This window comes from Zalophus californianus, chromosome 4, assembly GCF_009762305.2.
Source record: "Zalophus californianus isolate mZalCal1 chromosome 4, mZalCal1.pri.v2, whole genome shotgun sequence".
Taxonomy (NCBI): Eukaryota; Metazoa; Chordata; class Mammalia; order Carnivora; family Otariidae; genus Zalophus; species Zalophus californianus.
In genome coordinates this window covers 39,540,338-39,562,108 of record NC_045598.1, presented here as the reverse complement: position 1 = coordinate 39,562,108, position 21,771 = coordinate 39,540,338, and the positions used below count along the sequence as shown (strand labels likewise).

General features: G+C 37.3%; 1 protein-coding gene and 1 pseudogene across 1 annotated transcript in view; both read left to right on the top strand.

The window, feature by feature from the left end:
• Window positions 1-21,771, top strand: part of LOC113933182 (BEN domain-containing protein 5) — a 1,542,215-nt gene that overhangs the window by 151,773 nt on the left and 1,368,671 nt on the right. The gene's annotated exons all lie outside the window — the stretch shown is intronic.
• Window positions 18,700-18,818, top strand: LOC113917813 (annotated as a pseudogene).

The window sequence follows — 21,771 nt, the reverse complement described above, 5'->3', positions numbered from 1 at the left end:
AAAATCAATGCACAGAAATCAGTGGTATTCCTATACACCAACAACAAGACAGAAGACAGAGAAATTAAGGAGTCGATCCCATCTACAATTGCACCGAAAACCGCAAGATACCTAGGAATAAATCTAACCAAAGAGGCAAAGAATCTGTACTCAGAAAATTATAAAATACTCAGGAAAGAAATTGAGGGAGACAGAAAGAAATGGAAAAACGTTCCATGGTCATGGATGGAAGAACAAATATTTTGAAGATGTCAATGCTATCTAGAGCAATCTACACATTTAATGCAATTGGAAATGGAACAAATGATTCTAAGATTTGTATGGAACCAGAAAAGACCCAGAATACACCGAGGAATGTTGAAAAAGAAAAGCGAAGCTTGTGGCATCAGAATTCCGGTCTTCAAGCTCTATTACAAAGCCGTAATCATCACAGCATTATGGTACTCGCAGAAAAACGGACACATAGATCAATAGAACAGAATAGAGAGGTCAGAAATGTACCCTCAACTCTATGGTCAACTAATCTTTAACAACTCAGGAAAGAATGTCCAATGGAAAAAAGGCAGTCTCTTCAAGAAATTGTGTTGGGAAACCTGGACAGCCACATGCAGAAGAATGAAACTGGACCATTTCCTTACAGCACACACAAAAATAAACTTAGAATGGTTGAAAGTCCTCAATGTGAGACAGAAGTCCAAAAAATCCTAAAGGAGAACACAGACAGCAACCTCTTTGACCTCAGCCACAGGAACTTCTTCCTAGAATTATTGCCAAAGGTAAGGGAAGCAAGGGCAAAAATGAATATTTGGGACTTCATCAAGATAAAAAGCTTTTGCATAGCAAAGGAAACAGTCAACAAAACCAAAAGACAACCAAGAGAATGAGAGAAGATATTTGCAGATGACATATCAGATAAAGGGTTAGTATCCAAAATCTATAAAGAACTTATCAAACTCAACACCCAAAGAACAAATAATCCAATCAAGAAATGCGCAGGAGACATGAACAGACATTTTCCAAAGAAGACATCCAAATGGCCAACAGACAAATGAAAAATTGCTAAACATAGCTTGTCATCAGGGAAATCCAAATCAAAACCCCAATGAGATATCACCTCACACAGTCAGTATGGCTAAAATGAACAAGTCAGGAAGCTACATTTGTTGGAGGGGATGAGGAGAAAGGGGAACTCTCCTACATTGTTGGTGGGAATACAAGCTGGTGCAGCAACTCTGGAAAATAGTATGGAGGTTCCTCAAAAAGTTGAAAATAGAGCTAACATACAACCCAGGAATTGCATTACTGGGTTTTTACCCCAAAGATACAAATGTAGTGTCCAAAGGGGTACATGCACCCCGATGTTTATAGCAGCAATGTCCACAATAGCGAATCCATGCAACGAGTCAACATGTACATCAATAGATGAATTGATAAAGAGGATGTGGTATATATATACAATGGAATATTATGCTGCCATCAAAAGGAATGAAATCGTGTCATTTGCAACGATGGGGATGGAACTGTAGGGTATTATGCTGAGCGAAATTAGTCAATCATCGAATGATATGTATCATATGATCTCACTCATATGAGGAATTCTTAATCTCAGGAAACAAAATGAGGGTTTCTGGAGTGGTGGGGGGTGGGATGGATGGGGTGGCTGGGCGATAGACCTTGGGGAGTGTATGTGCCTTGGTGAGTGCTGTGAATTTTGTAAGACTGGTGAATCACGGACGTGTACCTCAAATAAATAATACAGTATATGTTAAAAAAAAAGATGATAGTAGGAAGGAAAAATGAAGGGGGGGATTGGAGGGGGAAACGAACCATAAGAGACCATGGACTCTGAGAAACAATCTGAGGGTTCTAGAGGGGAGGGGGGTGTGTTAGCCTGGTGATGGGTATGAAAGAGTGCACGTACTGAATGGAGCACTGGGTGTTATACGCAAACAATGAATCATGGAACACTACATCAAAAACTAATCATGTATGGGGATTAACATAACATAATAAAAAAATAAATTAATTAAAAAAATTAAAGTAGACCTTATGTATGTGGACTGAAGGGCTGCCCAGAGTTTTTTGGGGGGGAGGGGTTCCGGTTTACATGAAAATTCAAAAACAAACCATAATTATGTAGAAATGTTATGATGTTTTTGAAAGAATATTTTTGGCGACCTGCTGAGCTCCTATTCCATGGTCTAGGCTGAAGTCCTTAGACATTGTTTGTTTTTGAATATGTACCCATTTGGGTGCGTGGGTGGCTCAGTTGGTTAAGTGTCTGCCTTTTGGCTTTGGTCATGATCCTGGTTTCCTGGGATTGAGTCCCACATCGCATTGCGCTTCCTGCTCAGTGGGGAATCTGCTTCTTTCTCTTCCTCTGCCCCTCCCCCATGCTCATAGTTGCTTGAGCTTTCTCTCTCTCTCAAATTAATAAATAAAATCTTTTTTGATGAATTTTCTTTTCTTTTTTTTTAAGATTTTATTTATTTATTTGAGAGAGAGAGAATGAGAGATAGAGAGCACGAGAGGGAAGAGGGTCAGAGGGAGAAGCAGACTCCCTGCTGAGCAGAGAGCCCGATGCGGGACTCGATCCCGGGACACCAGGATCATGACCTGAGCCGAAGGCAGTCGCTTAACCAACTGAGCTGCCGAGGCACCCAATAAATAAAATCTTTTAAAAAAGAAAATATAGCCATGTAATTTCACTTTACTCTGTGAGTTTGCACTTTATTTTGGGAAAGTATTGTTTATTTTAAAATCCCTTTTCTTTCAGACAAGCCTGAGCTTTTTGAATAAGTAAAAATCTCCTTTTCCTCTTTTCTTGTGTGCTATGGAAAATAAGATGCCAGAAGGACTGTAGTCAGATATATAGTTCTATAGAATAGAAGGCATTAAACCTTAGCTTTCCCATTCACTAATGCTGTACTTTGATTAGTACCTCTTTAAAACAGGCATGACAATATCTTACAGGGTTGTTTTATGGAGGCCAGTACTGAAATGTGAAGTAAGACCAGAAAGCGAAGTGGTTCATTTTTTGTATATAGATGGTGTGGGATGGTGTTGGGTGAGGGTGGGAGACATTTTATAGAAGGTAACATAGGAATTGCACTTTATTTTTTTATTATTATTATTTTTAATTTTTTTATTGTTATGTTAATCACCATACATTACATCATTATTTTTTAATGTAGTGTTCCATGATTCATTGTTTGTGCGTAACACCCAGTGCTCCATGCAGAACGTGCCCTCTTTAATACCCATCATGAGGCTAACCCATCTGCCCACCGCCTTCCCCTCTAGAACCCTCAGTTTGTTTTTCCGAGTCCATCGTCTCTCATGGTTCGTCTTCCCCTCCTATTTACTCCCCTTCATTCTTCCCCTCCTTCTATCTTCTTTTTTTTTTCTTAACAAATATTGAATTATTTGTTTCAGAGGTACAGATCTATGATTCAACAGTCTTACACAATTCATAGTGCTCACCATAGCACATACCCTCCCCAATGTCTATCACCCTGCCACCCCATCCCTCCCACCCCCCCACCACTCCAGCAACCCTCAGTTTGTTTCCTGAGATTAAGAATTCCTCATATCAGCGATGTCATATGATACATGTCTTTCTCTGATTGACTTATTTCACTCAGCATAACACCCTCCAGTTCCATCGACGTCATTGCAAATCGCAAGATCTCATTCCTTTTGATGGCTGCATAATATTCCATTGTGTATATATACCGCATCTTCTTTATCCATTCATCTGTCAATGGACATCTTGACTCTTTCCACCGTTTGGCTATTGTGGACATTGCTGCTATAAACATTGGGGTGCACTTACCCCTTCAGATCCCTACATTTGTATCTTTGTGGTAAATACCCAGTAGTCCACTTGCTGGATTGTAGGGTATCTCTATTTTCAACTGTTTGAGGAACCTCCATATTGTTTTCCAGAGTGGTTGCACCAGCTTGCATTCCCATCAACAGTGCAGGAGGTTTCCCCTTTCTCCGCATACCCGCCAAAATCTGTAGTTTCCTGACTTGTTCATTTTAGCCATTCTGACTGGTGTGAGGTGGTATCTCATTGAGGTTTCGATTTGGATTTCCCTGATGCCGAGCGATGTTGACCACTTTTTCATGTGTCTGTCGTTCATTTGGATGTCTTCTTTGGAAAAATGTCTGTTCATGTCGTCTGCCCATTTCCTGATTGGATTATTTGTTCTTTGGGTGTTGCGTTTGATAAGTTCTTTATAGATTTTGGATACTAGCCCTTTATCTGATATGTCTTCTGCAAATATCTTCTCCCATTCTGTCAGTTGTTTTTTGGTGTTGTTGACTGTTGCTTTTGCTGTGCAAAAGCTTTTTATCTTGATGAAGTTCCAATAGTTCATTTTTGCCCTTGGTTCCCTTGCCTTTGGCGATGTTTCTAGGAAGGAGTTGCTGTGGCTGAGGTCGAAGAGGTTGCTGCCGGTGTTCTCCTTTAGGATTTTGATGGACTCCTGTCTCACGTTTAGGTCTTTCAACCATTTCGAGTCTATTTTTGTGTGTCGTGTAAGGAAATGGTTCAGTTTAATTCTTCTGCAGGTGGCTGTCTAATTTTCCCAACACTATTTGTTGAACAGACTGTGTTTTTTCCATTGGACATTCTTTCCTGCTTTGTCAAAGATGAGTTGACTATAGTGTTGAGGGTCCATCTCTGGGCTCTCTATTCTGTTCCATTGATCTATGTGTCTGTTTTTGTGCCAGTACCATACTGTCTTGATGATGACAGCTTTGTAATAGAGCTGGAAGTCTGGAATTGTGATGCCACTGGCTTTGCTGTTCTTTTTCAACTTTCCCCTGGCTATTCGGGGTCTCTTCTGGTTTTATCCACATTTTAGGATTATTTGTTCCATTTCTTTGAAAAAAGTGGATGCTATTTTGATGGGGATTGCAAAGAATGTGTAGTTTGTTCTAGGTAGCATTGACATCTTCACAATGTTTCTTCTTCCAATGCATGAGCATGGAACGTTTTTCCTTTTCTTTCTCTCTCCCTCAGTTTCTTTCATGAATATTTTATAGTTTTGTCAGTTCAGATCCTTTGCCTCTTTGGTTGTATTTATTCCTAGGTATCTTATGGTTTTGGGTGCAATTTTAAATGGGATTGACTCCTTGATTTGTCTCTCTTCTGTCTTGTTGTTGGTGTATAGGAATGCCACTGATTTCCGTGCATTGATTTTATATCCTGCCACTTTCCTGAATTCTTATATGAGTTCTAGGAGTTTTGCATTGGAATATTTTGGGTTTTCCACATAAAGTATCATATTATCTGCAAAGAGTGATAGTTTGACTTCTTTGCTGATTTGGATGCCTTTGATTTCTTTGTTTTGTCTGATTGCTGTGGCTAGGACTTCTAATATTATGTTGAATAGCAGTGGTGAAAGTGGACATCCCTCCCGTGTTCCTGACCCTAAGGGAAAAGGTCTCAGCTTTTCCCCATTGAGAATGATATTCGTTGTAGGTTTTTCATAGATGGATTTTATGATATTGAGGCATGTACCCTCTCTCCCTATACTCTGAAGAATTTTGATCAAGAAAGGATGCTGTACGTTGTCAGATGCTTTTTCTGCACCTATTGAAGGGATCATATGATTCTTGTTCTTTCTTTTGTTAATAAATTGTTTCATGTTGATTGATTTGCTGATGTTGAATCAACTTTGCAGCGCAGGGATAAATCCGACTTCGTCATGGTGAATAATTCTTTTAATGTACTGTTTGATCCTATTGGCTAGTATTTTTGTGAGAATTTTTGCATCCATATTCATCAAGGATATTGGTCTGTAATTCTCCTTTTAATGGGGTCTTTGTCTGGTTTAGGGATTTAGGTAATTGTGGCCTCATAAAATGAGTTTGGCAGTTTTCCTTCCATTTTAATTTTTGGAACAGTTTCAGGAGAATAGGTATTAATTCTTCTTTAAATGTTTGATAGAATTCCCTGGGAAGCCATCTGGCCCTATGCTTTTGTTTGTTGGGAGATTTTTGATGACTGCTTCAATTTCCTTAGTGGTTATAGGTCTGTTCAGATTTTCTATTTCTTCCTGGTTCAATTTTGGTAGTTGACACATTTGTAGGAAAGCATCCATTTTTCCAGGTTATCTAATTCGCTGCACATAGTTGCTCATAATATGTTCTTATAATTGTTTGTATTTCGTTGGTGTTGGTTGTGATCTCTCCTCTTTCATTCATGATTTTGTTGATTTGGGTCATTTCTCTTTTCTTTTTGATACGTCTGGCCAGGGGTTTATCAATATTGTTAATTCTTTCAAAGAACCAGCTCCTAGTTTCGTTGATCTGTTGTACTGTTCTTTTGGTTTCTATTTCATTGATTTCTGCTCTGATCTTTATTATTTCTCTTCTCCTGCTGCGTTTAGGCTTTATTTGCTGTTTTTTCTCTAGCTCCTTTAGGTGTAGTGTTAGATTGTGTATTTGAGACCTTTTTTGTTTCTTGAGAAAGGCTTGTATTGCTATATACTTTTCTCTTAGGACTGCGTTTGCTGTATTCCAAAGATATTGAACAGTTGTGTTTTCATTTTCATTGGTTCCAAATATTTTTTAAATACTTCTTTAATTTCCTGGTTGACCCATTCATTCTTTAGTTGGATGCTCTTCAGCCTCCGTGTATTTGACTTCTTTCCGACTTTCCTCTTGTGATTGAGTTCTAGTTTCAAAGCACTATGGTCTGAAAATATGCAGGAAATAATCCCAATCTTTTGGTACCAGTTGAGACCTAATTTGTGATCTAGGATGTGGTCTATTCTAGAGAATGTTCCATGTGCACTAGAGAGTAATGTGTATTCTGTTGTTTTGGGATGGAATGTTCTGAATATGTCTGTGAAGGCCATTGGGTCCAGTGTGTCTTTATTTCCTTGTTTATCTTTTGATTAGATGATCTATTTCAGTGCGGGTGGTGTTAATGTCCCCCACTATCATTGTATTGTTGTCGATGTGTTTCTTTGCTTTGGTATTAATTGCCTTATATAATTGACTGCTCCCATGTTAGGGGCATAGATATTTACAATTGTTAGGCCTTTTTGTTGGATAGACCCTTTAAGTAGGATATAGTGTCCTTCCTCATCTCTTATTACAGTCTTTCTTTTAAAATCTAATTTTTCTGAGATACGGATTGCCACCCCAGCTTTCTTTTGGTGTCCATTACCATGGTAAATGGTTTTCCACCCCCTCACTTTCAATGTGGGGGTGCCTTTGGGTCTAAAATGTGTCTCTTGCAGACAGCATATTGTTGGGTTTTGTTTTTTAATCCAATTTGATAGCCTGTGTCTTTTGATTGGGACATTTAGCCCATTTACATTAGGGTAACGATTGAAAGATATGAATTTAGTGCCATTGTATTGTCTGTAAGGTGACTGTTACTGTATATTGTCTTTGTTGCTTTCTGGTCTATTCTGCTTTTAGGCTCTCTCTTTGCTTAGGGGACCCCTTTCAACATTTCTTTTAGGCCTGGTTTTGTGTTTGCAAATTCCTTTAGTTTTTGGTTGTCCTGGAAGCTTTTTATCTCTCATTCAATTTTCAATGATAGTCTTGCTTGATATAGTGTTCTTGGCTGCATATTTTTCTCATTTAGTGCTCTGAAGTTATCATGGCAGTCCTTTCTGGTCTGCCAGGTCTCTGTGGATAGATTTGTTGTCAATCTAATGTTTCTACCATTATAGGTTACATATCTCTTCTCCTGAGCCGCTTTCAACATTTTCTCTTTGTCTCTGGGACTCGTAAGTTTTAGTATTAGATGTCGGGTTGTTGACCGAATTTTATTGATTTTGAGAGGGTTTCTCTGTGCCTCCTGGATTTTGATGCCTGTTTCCTTACCCACATTAGGGAAGTTCTCTGCTATAATTTGCTCCAATATACCTTCTGCCCCCCTCTCTCTTTCTTCTTCTGGGATCCCAATTATTCTAATGTTGTTTCATCTTATCGTATCGCTTATCCCTTGAAATATGCCCGCATATTCCAGTAGTTGTTTATCTCTCTTTTTCTCAGCTTCTTATTTTCCATATTTGCTCTTTTATATCGCTAATTCTCTCTTCTGCCTCATTTATCCTAGCATTTGGTGCCCCCATTTTTGATTGCACCTCATTGATAGCCTTTTTGGTTTCGATTTGGTTAGATTTAAGTTTTTTTATTTCTCCAGGAAGTGTGTCTCTAATAACTTCCATGCATTTTTCAAGCCCAGATAGTATCTTTAAAATCATGATCCTGAACTCTAGGTCTTACATCATACTAATGTCTCTATTGAGTAGGTCACTGGCAGACGGTACTAGCTCTTGTTGTTTTCGCTGAGGTGATTTTTTTCGTCTTGTCATTTTGTCCAGAGGAGAAGAGATGAATGATACAGCAAAATGCTAACAGGTTAACAACGTCCCCAGCAAATATTCTCTAAACAAAAAGAAAAGACCTGAAACCAGGGGAAAAGAAAGGGAAAGAAAGAAAAAAGAAAGAAAAATAAAAGAAAAAGAAAAAGAAAGAAACGAACAAAAACAGAAGAAAACAAAAAAAAAAACAATATGATCAAATATGATCAGGCTAGTGCATAGATCAGTGCCACATACTAGATTTTGGGTGGATTTTGGTCTGTTAGAAGAAAGTGTCTCCTAAAATTTTAATGAAAGACTCATATATGTACAAAATAAGAGTTGATACTATGAAGGGATGGAAGATTTCTGTAAAGATGAAAATTATAAAAGATTTTATAAAAGGAATCAAGAAGATAAGAAATTGTTTGAAAAAAGAAAGAAGAAGATTTAGGAAAAAAAAAGAAAAAAAGGGAGAGAATGTGATCAGGCAGGAGACTAGAACAAAGCCATACACTAGTGATTTAGGGAATATTTTGATTTGTTAGAAGAAACTGTATCTCAAAATTTTAAAGGGAGAACAACTTATACATATATGCCATAAATAAGGGTATCTACTATGAAGGGATAGAATCTGACTCTAAAAATGAAAAATAATTTTTTTTTTCCAAAAAGGGATTGATCAGATTTTGGTTGAAAAGGGAAAAAGAAAAATTCAAAGAAAAACAGTAAAAAAAAATTCACTTTCAAAAACTAATGAATCATGGTAAAAAAACCACAAAATCTATGTGCAATATTCCCCTAGTGCTGGAGTTCTCCTGTTGTCCTTGATGGGTAAATTTGGTCTTGGCTGGCTGTTCGTCCTGATCTTCTGGGGGGAGGAGCCTGTCACCGTGGTTCCCAAATGCCTTTGCCAGAGGCGGAATTGCCCCGCCCTTGTCCTTCTGGGCTAAGCAATCTGCTCCGGTTTGCCTTCGGGAGCTTTTGTTCCCTGAAACCTCTTGGTATAGCTTTGGAGGATGAGAGTGAAAATGGTGGCCTCCCAATCTCCTCCCAGAGGAGCCGAGAACTTGGGGCCTGCTCCTCAGTGCGCCCCCAGAGGAAAGCAGTCAGTCACTCCCGCCTCCCCGGTCTCCGGTCTCATGCCCTGCTCACCCGGCCTGTGACCGAGCATTTCTATCTCTGGCACCCGACCCCGTGTGGATTCTCCAATCCCAGCAGATCCCTGCGGTGCCCTCCTGCGCCACTCCTCCCAGGGGAAGAATGGGAGTCTCCCCGGCTCTGCTGCTTGTTGGGTCCCTGCTGGCAGAGCAGTGGCTGGACTGTCACCGATCACGGTTTATGGCAACCCCGAGCTGAAAGCCCGCGCCTTGGCTCCGTCTCTGCAGCCGGTTTCCCCGCTCTGATACCTGGGATCTCTGCTGCACTCAGGTACCCCTGGTCTTTCCGTGACCCCGAGTGTCCTGAGACCACAGTGTCCCATGAAGGTTTCACCCCCAGGTTAGCCAGTGGAGCGACATCCTTCAGCGGAGCTGACTTCTAAAATTTCCGATTTTGTGCTCCGCTGCTCTATCAGTTGCCAGAAGCGGCTGACGGAAGCCGCCTCCCCCGCCGTCTATCCTCCCGAATATTGCCTCGGATTCACTTCTCTGCATGTCCTACCTTCCAGTAAATGGTCGCTTTTCTGTTCAGAGTTTTGTTGCTATTCTTTTCTTTGATCTCCTGTTCCGTTTGTAGGTGTTCAGGATGGTTTGATTCCTATTCAGCTGAATTCTTGAGACCAGACCAAATCCAGGTCTCCTACTCCTCCTCCATCTTGCTCTGCTGGAATTGCACATTAATACATTGCCTGGAATGTTCTTTCGGAAAGCATGTTTTTTTTCCTCTCATTTCAGTTTTTTGCTCAAATGTCTCTGTGACCCTGTGCAAAATTTCAACTCTTAGTCCCTGACATTTCCTAAATCCCTATTTTATTTTTTCTTCCTAGCACTTACAACTATCTAATATAATATTAATTTTATTCACTTATTTATTTATTTTTTATTATCTGTCTCCTCCATTAGACTATAAACTCTGTCAAGGTAGGATTTTTCTTTCATTTCTTGGTGCCTAGAACAATGCCTGGTATGTGATAGGTGCCCAATAAATATTTGTTGAAAGAATTAGTGTGAGAATGAGAAGAAATTATCAGATGAAATTAGTTATACATGGATTTATTATATTTTCATGACTATTGACCTCAAATTATAAAATGCATAATTGAGGAATTTAGCATGAGTGAAATGAGTTGTAGAAAACAATTACCTATCCAGCAATCTTTTTTTTTTTTTTTTATACTGTTGCTGAGAACTTGGGTTTGGATGATGGGAAACTTTTGAACAGCCAATATAGTTGTAAAATACATGTATTAAAATTCATTTACCTTACTTCTCAGAGGTGATACTTAGCATTTATTTCTTCTTATTTAGACAGTTTTAACTATCTTGATAATATGCGTTTTTAGCTCCAGAAATTTGTAATTAGGGTGGAGCCTGAGGATATAGGAATGCCCTTTGGTGAGAAATCAAACTTCACAAGCTGACAGAAGGGAGGAGGCAGAAAATATAAAAGTAAAGAATAAAATTTAAGCTTATAACCTTTAACAGATCTGTTCTTTATTATCATGGCAAGATTAAATGATGTATAAGATGATTTTAGAATGACTTCCAGTAAAAATAGCAATGTCTCAATACACCTATTACATTTTTATCCTCTCAGTCTTGTTTGTATCTTCACTGTTCCAGCAAGATAGTTCTCTGAAAGGTTGCCAGAGACATTAGTCATGTAATTTGGTGGTCTTGTCTTACTCTTGATCCTCTGTAGCATATGACATTTCTAATGATCACACTTATTTTTTGACGCTCTTTTTCACTGGCAGCATTGACTCTATTGTCCTTATTCACCTCCCTTTCTGACCATTCTTGTTTTCATCCACATGTGACCCTTAAGGCATTCTCCAAGGTTCAGATCTCCTTTTTTAAAATAATTTTTATAAATGTTGATTATTACATCTAATAATTCAGCATCCATCCATCCGCTGAGAATCATTATTATGCTTATTAAATATTTTGAATCCATTAATTTCTTTGTATATGCCTCCCTCATTCAAACTATGAACATCTGTCAGAACTACCATTCTTTTTGTTTCTTTCCATATATGGTCCCCACTCCCATTATCTATTCTTAACACAGTATCTAAAGTGATCCTTTTTAAACTCAAATCTGAGTATATTCCTGTCCTATTTAAAATATACTACTGTCTTTCCATCAGAATTAGAATAAAATCTAGACTCTTTATACTGATTGCAAAGTGCATCTGGACCTTGACTACTTTTCTGACTACCTTATGCTATTGCATTCTTCCTAATAATGCTTTAGCCAGGGTGACTTTCTGCCTGTTCACAGAGCAGGCCAGATTTGTTTCTGCTTTAGGCTGTTTGGTCCAGACATTTCTTCCTCCTGAAATACTGATCCTCCTCCCCCTCCACCAACATCTTTGCATCTTGGCATTCAGATCTCAGCTTACATATTGCTTCCTCAGAGAGGCCTTCTCTGAATTGCCAGTGTAAAGTAGCCACCCAGTCACTCTGTCATATCGTCCTGTTTTTATGCTCTGCTTGTTCATTTACTTGTTTATTTATCTGCCAACCCCTACAATAAGAATAGTTACTTTGTCTATTTGCTATATCACCAGAGCCTGACATATAGTAGGCTTTCGGTAACCATTTGTTAAAAGGATGAATGAATTATGTGGCAGATACCGGGGGTACAGAGGTAATAGTAGTAATTTGTACTACAGTGTTTATTAGCCTTTCCTAGGTCATAGGCATTTTTGAGAATCTGATGAAAACTATGTATTCTCTTCGAATAAAATGCACGTATGTACATATAATAAAAATTTGCCTAAAAATTAGATTGCTTAATTTCTTGAGTACTTACTCTTTGTTAGTCACTTTACATGTTTCCCTGCAGTCTTAGAAGTTCTGGAATACACTTTTATTATGTCATAATCTTTATATGATTATTAGCACATAAGTAATGTAGTGATACAGTGCTTTTCAAAACTATGTGTGCTCAAGAAATGTTTTTTTTTTAATTTTCAATATCATGGCTCTATATATGGTCTTGCTATGTATGACTTATATGAAACTCAGGCCATATGCAATTCACTTAATGAATTTGTTAGCATCCAGGCTGGTTTATACTCTGTTAACTAGATAGGACACCAGTCATGAATTTCGATGTCAAATGGGTATAAAAAAATAATACTGTACTTGTTTTATGGGCAATCTGTACTAAGCAGTTTGTAGGCCAACAAACTAAATTTTGAAGAGCACTGCCTTGGAAAGTATCATCAGTTTTGAACTCTTTTCAAAGCACCAATCCCATATTTTAATCTACTTGGTTATGTCTCTAGCGAGTTGTTTCATTGATGTTTTAAACTGGTCATTCCCAAAACCAAACTGATCATGTTCTAAGTTTAAAACAGAAGAGCTCCTTTGACTTTTCTTAGCCATCCCAGTCAATCACTCATTTAATTCTAATTCTTCTAATTTCCAGTTACAACTTTTTTGATATTTCTTTTATGGAAAATAGATTTTATTGTTGTCTGCAAACATGGGCTTCTTGAGGGTGGGAACAGGGATTTCTTTCCTTGTTTTACATTGGCTAGTTTTTAATAGGTACTTAAAACATACATGAATGAATGAATAAATGGCAGTTCCTTAAAAATAATAGGGTAGGTATAAAATGTCTGGTAAATTTCTACTCAACTAAAAATCTTCATTTTCTTTTGGATGAATGAGACATTTTTCTATAGTCTTCTGTTCTCCTACCTCTGTCCTTGTCTCTACAGGGGTAGAGTTAGTATAGATGAGGTAATGGATATCTAATATGGTTCTTTACTTTATCATTAACTCAGATTTATATAAGATATCCTAAAGGAGCTAAGGATAGATGTATTAACCTGATTCAGTGCCTTGTCTTAGTCTTCAGTTGTCACTCTATTCATAATTTACATCAGTCACAGAACATTTGTATTTTAAGTTTCCCTTAAATATAGCAGAACATTCTTGTTTAAACAAATGTGTTGGAAGAAATATCTCATAGGGCAGATTTCATTGCAACATTTAGAAGCAAATGCTCATATCCATATGTATTGGTTAATTTCTTCCCAATATGTTTTGTGTGTTTTTAAAAAATTTTCCTGTATGTTAAACTTAAATTACAAAAGGTTTTTATCTTTTATCAATTTTTATAATTATGAAGAGTGTGCCAACAAAAGAAAGAAATGGTTTTTTTTACTTATAAATTTACAGAAAGAGATGTTGAAATAGTTTAAAAATGTATGTAAATGTAGATTTCATTTTTGATATTTTAATGCTTAAATATATTTTATGGGAAATCATGTAGCTAGTGGATTTTTAGGTTTGGAAAGAGACAGATCTGGTTGTGAGTTCTGGTTTTACTATTTACTACCTGGGTGACCTTGTTTCAGTTAATTAGTGTTGTACTAAGCATTCTCCAGAGAAACAGAAAGTATCTGTCTATCATCTATCTATCTATCTATCTATCTATCTATCTATCTATCTATCTTTATGTAATAAAAAGATTTATTTTAAGAATTGGCTCATGAAATTATGGAGGCTGGGAAGTCCAAAATCTGCAGCATAGAGTGGCAGGCTGGAGATCTGGGGGGGAACCTGTACTGCAGTTCAAGTTTGAGTGTTGTCAGGTGGAAAAATCTAGAGAACTGATGTTGCAGTTCAAGTTGAAAGGCTGTCTTTTGGCAGAATTTCCTCTTGCTAGTGGTAGGTCAGTCTTTTGTTCTATTCACAATTTCACCTGATTGGATGAAGCCCACTCACATTATGAAGGGCAATCTGTTTTACACAAAATCCACTGATTTAAATGTTAATTTCATCATAAAACACCTCCAGGGAAGTGTCCAGAATAACGTTTGATCACATATCTAAGCACCATGGCCCGGCAACTTTGATCCATAAAATTAACCATCATACTTAGCCTTTCTGAAATTGTTTTTCAATTTAAAATATGTAGAATAGTAAAGTATCTCATAGAATGGTTGTGAAGATCACTCAAGGTAATATATCAAATGCCTTACACATGGTAGACACTCCATAAATCGCAACAATATTAACTCTCTTCTCTTCCTCCTTTTCCTTCTTCACCACCTCCTTTCCTCCTTCTTGCCCTGTTTTCACTGAAGAGAAATAAGAGCCATGATTTTTTAGCATGTGATGCAGAATATTCATGTAAGCTTCAAAAATAAGGTCTTAAAAAGACCTAGTCATTATAGTGATTATAAAACATTTTGAAAAACAACATTTTGAAAAACAAAAGAAAAAGACTGTTCTTTATCAACAAAGAAGGTAGAGTCATTTATAATCATTCATTCATTTAATCAATGTTTTGAAAACAGTGTATTGAGTGCCCATTATATTCTGTCTGAGTCTCACTGGGAAGCTATAAGATGTTGGGTGGCATATCAGAGTCATCACTTACTAGAAGAGCAAATAAGAGAGGCCACATTTGTAAAAAATCTTTGGAGTAGCATGGAATTAAAATCAATAGGAGTAGACCAAAAAAATAGCATTAGCTTGTTAAGAATAGTTAATAATAATAATAATAAAAAAAGAATAGATAAGAATCTTCAAGGGATGTTCATTATCTATGAAATGAAGCCCAAGCCTTTTAACATAGAATTTAAAGCTTCCCATGACTTGATAAAGTGTAGGGAAGATGGTAGAGAAGGAGGATCCTGAGCTCTCCCGTTCCATGGATACAGTGAGGCAACTACTACATGTGTTGCAGCTAATGCTGAAAATGACCCGAGACTGGCAGAACAGATCTTCCACAGCTAGGTGTATAGAGAAGGCCACATTGAAAAGCATAGGAGGGACAGAGATGTTGTTGGGAACCAAATCCCCAGTGCAACTAACTACAAACAGGAGGGACATCACAAGCATATAGGAACAAGGGGATCACTGGGCATATCTGGCTCTGGGGACCTGCACTGGAAAGATGAGTTCCCTTAGGGTCTAACTTTAAAAAAAATTTTTTTAAAGATTTTTATTTATTTATTTGACAGAGAGAGAGACAGTGAGAGAGGGAACACAAGCAGGGGGAGTGGGAGAGGGAGAAGCAGGCTTCCCACTGAGCAGGGAGCCCAATGCAGGGCTCGATCCCAGGACCCTGTGATCATGACCTGAGCCAAAGGCAGATGCTTAATGACTGAGTCACCCAGGTGCCCTAAGGTCTAACTTTGAAAATCAGTGGGGCTTAACCCCAGGAACTTCAAAATCAATTGGATTTAACTCTAGAGGATCTAGACGATTATAGGAAACTAAGACTCTGGGCTTAAAGAGCCAGAATGCTAAATGACTTGAACTGAGACACAGCATAGAAGCAGCAGTTTGAAAAGGGCCTGGGGTATATGTGAAAGAGATTTATTGTCTAATTTTAGGACATATGCTGGAGGGCCAAGGGTCTGCAGGAGATTTTTCTGGGAACAAAAGTGCTGGTGGGCATTATTTTTCTTGCACTTTGCCAGCTTGGATAGCCTTATACTTATGGGAGCCAGTTCTCACGTTCTGCATATACCTTTATAGCACCACATGCTTCACACCAGTATTCTCCTTTGGATCTGACCTACCCAGCCCTCTAGTCTTACCTTTGTAGGTGCCCTCCAAGGTTACTCCTGCCCTGCCACATTTGGCAGGCAACTTGGCTGGAATCGGTACCCCTCAAAAGTTATTCCTGTTTTGAAGAGTGGGGAAGATAACCCCACAAAAGAGATTTCCCACAGTTCTGGCAGCTGGGCCTCCTAGATGGCTATGCAGGGAGCAAGCCCCTCCGTTGTCACAGTGTGCCGATGTGGGGCTTCAGTGTGCCCACAGTTGTCACAGTGGTTAATTGGAGAAAAGTCAGTCTGACTGCTGGCCCCACTCACCGGAGAGCCCACAGCAATGTGGCTTAGCTAAAACAGGAGGGAACATGTAGTGCATTCAGGGGACACCCTTGTAGAGCCTGGTTCTGGTGACCAGGGGTCATTGTGCTACAGGGTACCACAGGAGATCTTTTACATAGGTGATTTCTGACCTATGTAATACATAGAAATAAACAGGGAGAATTGGACAAAATGAGGAGACAAAAGAATATGTCCCAAATGAAAGAATAAGACCGAAGCACAGAAAAAGAGCTAATCAAAGTAGAAATAAGCAAAATGCCTGATAAAAAGTTCAATGTAATGGTCACAAAGCTACTTACCAGACTTGAGTGAAGAGAGAATAAACTCAATTTCTACTAAAGGATAGAAAAAAAAAAAGTATAGTCAGAGTGCAAGAATACAATTACTGAAATGAAAAATACACTAGAAGGAATCAATAGCATATTGAAGGATGTGAAAAACAGATTAGTGATCAGGAAGGTAGGGTAATGGAAAACATCCAAGCTCAACATCAAAAAGAAAAAATAATACAAAATGAGAATAAGTTAAGGCACCTCTGCAACATTATCAAGCATAACATTCACATTATAGGTATCCCAGAAGGGAAAGAAGGAGAAGAGTAGGAAGAAAACATATTTGAAGAAATAATAGCTGAAAACTTTTCTAATCTGGCTAAGGAAACAGACATCCAGGACTAGGACACACAGAGAACCCCAAACAAGATGAACCCAGGGAGGTCCACACCAAGACACATAATAATTAAAATGGCAAAAATTAAAGACAAAGAATCTTAAAAGCAGCAACAGAAAAGCAAAGAGTTATGTATCAAGGAAACCCCATAGGGTATCAGATGATTTTTCAGCAGAAACTTTGCAGGCCAGAAGGGAGTGGTGTGATATGTTCAAAGTGCTGAAAGGACAAAACCTACAACCCAGAATACAGTACCCTGTAAGATTATCATTCAGAATTGAAGGAGGGATAAAATATTTCCCAGCAAAAGTTAAAGGAGCTTATCACCATTAAACTAGCCTCACAAGAAATGTTAAAGGTAATTCTTTAAGTGGAAAGAAAAGACCATAACTAGAAGTAAGAAAATCATTGAAGAAAAAATTTCACTGGTAAGAGCAAACATATAGTAATGGTAGTTAATTGATCACTTATAAAGCCACATGGGGTTTAAAACACAGAAGTAGCAAAATCAATTATATCTACCAAAAGTAGTCAAGGGATACATAAAATAAAAAGTGTAAAATATGACATTATATATATAACATGTGAACAGGAGTTAAAGATTTAGTACTTTTAAACTGTTCAGACTTAAATGACCATCAACCTAATATAGACTGCTATATACATAGGATGTTATGTATGAACCCTATGGTTCAAATCAAAAACCCATAATAGATATATACATAGAGAAAATAAAGGAACCCAAGCATAACACTAAAGAAAGCCATCAAACTGCAAGGGAAGAGAGCAAGAGAAGAATACAAAAATAAACAGAAAACAACAAAATTGCAGTATCTATATAACTAACAATAATTACTTTTTAAAAAATTTTTCAGTAATTACTTTAAATGTTAAGTGGAGTAAATGCCCCCAGTCAAAAGACATATGGTGATGAAATGGATGAAAAAAACAAGACCCATATACATGCTGCCTTCAGGAGACTCATTTCAGAGCTACAGACACACACAGACTGAAAGTGAATGGATGGAAAAAGGTAGTCCATGAAAATGGAACCATGGGGGGAAAAGCCAGGGTAGCAGTACTTACAGCAGACAAAGTGGACTTTATTATTTATTTATTTGTTTGTTTTTTATTTATTTTTAAAGATTTTATTTACTTATTTGAGAGAGGGGGAGATTGAGAGCACGAGCTGGGGGGAAGGGCAGAGGGAGAGGGAGAAGCAGACTCCCTGCTGGGCAGGGAGCCTGATACAGGGGTCTATCCCAGGACCCTGGGATCATGACCTGAGTTGAAGGCAGATGCTTAACTGACTGAGCCACCCAGGCACCCCCAGACAGAGTGGACTTTAAAACAAAGACTGTTTTAAACAAAGCAAGATACAAAGAAGGATATTACATAATGAGAAAAGGATTAATCCAACAAGAAGATATAATAAGTGTCAATATCTATGCATCCAATGTAGGAGCACCTAAATGCACAAAGTAAATATTAATAGACATAAAGTGAAAATTGATAGTAATATAGTGGGGGACTTTAGAAATAAATTTTTATTTATTTGTGTATAGTTGACACAGTGTTACATTAATTTCAGGTGTAAGACATGATTCCACAAATTTATACATTATGGTATGCTCACCACAAGTGTGGCTACTATCTCTCACAATCACTTCTCTGCATTTTGGCTAAGATCAAGTGTAGTATCTGTTCTTATCAGTTTAATAGTAAGGGACTGTGACACCCCACTTACATCAATGGATAGATTATTCAGACAGAAAATGTATAAGGGGACAGTGGCTTTGAATGATACATTAGACTAGATGGACTTAACAGATATATACAGAACATTCCATCTAAAGAACAGCAGAATACACATTCTTTTTGAGGGCACATGAAACATTCTCCAGTATAGATCACATTAGGGCACAAAACAAGTCTCAATAAATTTAAGAAGATCGAAATTATATCAAGCATCTTTTCTGACCACAGTTGTGTTGAAACTAGAAAACAGGTATAAGAAACACATGGAGGGTAAATAACATGCTACTAAAGAATCAATGGGTCAACTAAGAAATCAAAGGAAATAAAAAAAAATATGGAAACAAATGAATATGGAAACACAGCAGTCCCAAATCTTTGGGGTGCAGCAAAAGCAGTCTAAGAGGGAAGTTTGTACTGATACAGGCCTATCTTAAGAAAAATCCCAAACAATATAATCTTATACCTAAAGGAACTAGAAAAAGAAGTACAAACAAAGCACCAATTCAGTAGAAAGAAGTAAATAATGAAGATTAGAGTGAAAATAAATAGAAACTAAAAAATAAAATAAAACATCAATGAAACCAAGAGCTGATTCTTTGAAAGGAAAAACAAAATTGATAAATCTTTAGCCAGACTCATAAAAAAAAAAGAGAGAGAGAGAGGACTCAAAATCAGAATGAAGGAGGAGAAATAACAATTGATCTATAGAAATTTAAAGAATTATAAGAGAATATTATAAAAATTATATGCCTGAATCCTGGACAGATAAATTCCTAGAAATATGCAATCTTAAAACTGAATCAGGCCAGGATCATCTGGCTTAACAGGTGAATTCTACCAAAGATTTAAGAGTTAATACCTGTTCTGCTCAAACTATTCGAAAAAATAGAAGAGGAAGGAAAACTTCCCAATTCATTCTACAAGGCAAGCATTACCCTGATATTAAAACCAGAGAGATTACAAAAATAAAAAACTATAAAAAAATCTGATGAACATAGATGCAAAAATTCTCAAGAAAATGTTAGAAAACCAAAATCAATAGTATATTAAAAAGATCATTCACCATGATCAAATTGGATTTATTCCAGGGATGCAAAGACCATTCAATAAGCATAAATAAATCAGTGTGATACACCATATTAATAAAAGGAAGGATAAAAACAATATGTTCATCTCAGTAGATGTAGAAAAAGCATTTGACAAAGTACAATATCCATTCATGATAAAACCTCTCGCCAAAGTGGGTTTAGAGAGAATATAACTCAACATAACAAAGGCCATATATGAAAAATTCACAGCTAACCTAATACTCAGTGGTGAAAACCTGAAAGGTTTTCTTTTAAGATAGGGAACACAAGGATGTTCACTCACCACTTTGATTGAACATTCTACAGGAAGTCCTATCCACAGTAGTCAGACAAGAAAAAGAAATCAAAAGGCATACAAATTGGCAAGGAAGAAGAAAAGCTTTCATTATTTGCAGATGACATGATACTGTATATAGGAAAGCCTAATGGCTGCACCAAAAACTAGTGGAACTAATAAATACATTCAGTATAGTAATAGGATACAAAATTAATATACGGAAATCTGTTGCATTTCTAAACTCTAATAACAAAGTAACAGAAACTAAGAAACAATCCCATTTGTAATTGCACCCAAAGGGATGAAATACCTAGAAATAAACTTAATCAAGGAGATGAAATACCTATACTGTGAAAAGTGTAGGACATTGATAAAAGAAATTGAAGGGGCGCCTGGGTGGCTCAGATGGTTAAGTGTCTGCCTTCAGCTCAGGTCATGATCCCAGGGTCCTGGGATCGAGTCCCACATCAGGCTCCCTGCTCCTTGGGAGCCTGCTTCTCCCTCTGCTTCTCTCTCTCTCTCTCTCTCTCTCTGTCTCTCATGAATAAATAAATAAAATCTTTAAAAAAAAAAAAGAAATTGAAGATGATACAAACACGTGTAAAGATATACCACATTCCTTATTGTAAGAATTAATATTGTTAAAGTGTCCATGCTACCTAAAGCAATCTACAGGATCAATGTAACCCCTATCAATATACCAATAACATTTTTCACAGAACTAGACCAAATAATCCTAAAATTTGTATGGAACACAAAAGACCCCAAATAGCCAAAGCAGTCTTGAGAAAGAAAAACGAAGCTGGAGGAATCACAAGCCTAGTTGTCAAGATACACTACAAAGCTATAGTAATCAAAGCAGTATGGTACTGGCAGAAAAATAGACAAGAGACAAATGGAACAGAATAGAGAGCCGAGAAATATACCCACACTTACATGGTCCATTAATCTATGACAAAGGAGGTAAGAATAAACGGTCCTGGGTAAACTGGACGACTACATGCAAAAGAATGAAATTGGACCACTTTCTTACACCATACATAAAAATAAACTCCAAAACAGATTAAAGACCTGAATGTGAGGCCTGAAACCATAAACATTCTAGAAGAGAACATCGGCAGTAATTTCTTTGACATTTGTAGCAGTATTTTTCTAGATATGTCTCCTCAGGCAAGTTAAAGAAAAACAAAAATAAACTACTGGTATTGCATCAGTATAAAAAGCTTTCATACAGTGAAACCATCAAAAAACCAAAAAGACAACCTACTGAATGAGGGAAGATATTTGCAAGTGATAAATTTGATAGGGAGTTAATATTCAAAATATATAAAGAATTTAACACTAAAACCCTCAATCTGATTAAGAAATGGGCAGAGGACGTGAATAGACAGTTTTCCAAAGAAGTCATACAGATGGCCAAAAGAAGTACTTCTAATGGTCACTATGAGAGGTTGATGGAGATATAGTTAAATATTGAATGCTTAAAACAATGTCTGGTAATGATAGACACTCAATGCATGTTCCTTAAATGAATGATATATAAATAAGTAAGTAAATAAATAAATAAATTTAGAGGCTTTCTTGTATCTGTCCCTTCACAGAGTACACTGG